The following is a 1,521-nucleotide window of genomic DNA, read 5'->3' on the forward strand; positions in this document are numbered from 1 at the left end:
GTTAGTTTCAGTGGCCCGATCGCTGGCGTGCTTCGACCGCTTCGGTGACTGGAACGGCTGGGGCATCCTGACGACGTCAGCTTCGCGGCAGCTTTGCTTGTCTCGCGACAAACTACGTCACGATTGCGGCGTATATGATGTGTTCTCTGCTGGCTACTCTCCGAGCGCTTGCCAGAGTGGGCTGTATATAACTAAAAATGCGGCCATCGGGCTCAAAATACAAACGTGCGGTTGTTATTTACGAATATTGTTGATCATAGTCAGCCTATTAATGAACACGATGGTTATATTTCAAATTTCGTTGAAGTATCCCATTAGGTGCACCGTTGACTAGAGCAGTAGTTTAAAGCATTTATTTATTTATTTAGCAATACTGTGAGCCTTCACTAGAAGGCTATTACAGGAGAGGTAACAATAATATATATAGTCATATGAAAATTCGAACTCAATAGATATGTACATAATTGAAGAAGACTGATATAAATTTTCATTTGAAGACAGTTGAAGATATCGCTACACTTTCAGAAAAGGAAAAAAAAAGAAAAAGAAGGAAAAATGAAAATAAAAAGAAAGACGCCAATTTTTATTTAATGCTGGATGAATGTCATTTTTACAGAAGTGTCGAATTGGGACATATCTGCAGAGTTAATAACATAATCTGGGAGTCGGTTCCACTCTTCAATTGTTCGCACAAAAAATGAATATTTAATAACGTCTATCCTACTATTTTGCGGTCGGATTGTTTTTATTGTGATCTAATCAGCGCGATCGCTTATGTGTCTGCTTTAAATACAGTTCAGGTTCAAGGTTTAAGTGTTTGTTATAGACCGCAAATAATAGTTTTTTTTGGCGGCGCAATTCTCCGTTCAGTTTCTAATGATTGAAGTCCACACTTGTTAAACAATTCAGTAACAGAGTCGTTTCTATTCATTAAAAATAAAACGTGCAGCCTTCCTTTGAATTTTTTCTAGTTTATTGATGTCTACTTTTTTGTTTGCACTTCACACAACGCTGGCCCACTCTAAGATTAAACGGATGATTATCTTATAAGCTGCCATTTTGGCCTTACTAGTTGCATTTTTTAAACTTTCATTTAAGGACGCACAAACTTCGAAAGGCAGAAAAGCAGATATTACCTATATGGGTGCGCCACGGGAAATCGAGTGAGATCACCGCACCAAGGCACTTAAAACGATTTACAATACTCCATTTAACATGGCCTATATTATAACAAAATTTTAAAACGCATTTTTAATTCGTTGTTTGGATATATGTCGACTTACGAAAATATTATTGGCATTTGCCGGTCCTTACATCATTTCCATAAATTTTCCAGGTTCCTATTGAGGGCTAATTGATCATTACAATTTTTATTAAAGTGTAAAAAAGGCAGTTATTTGTCAATAGTTTTAGTTTTATTGATTCTTCAATGTGCGTTGCTTTATCATTTACGTATATCTAAAACAATAATAGTCCCAAGACTGAGCCCAGGGGGACTCCTGAGGTTACAAATAGAGGTGC

Source organism: Ixodes scapularis, unplaced genomic scaffold (assembly GCF_016920785.2).
Source record: "Ixodes scapularis isolate PalLabHiFi unplaced genomic scaffold, ASM1692078v2 PGA_scaffold4__175_contigs__length_147842914, whole genome shotgun sequence".
NCBI lineage: Eukaryota > Metazoa > Arthropoda > Arachnida > Ixodida > Ixodidae > Ixodes > Ixodes scapularis.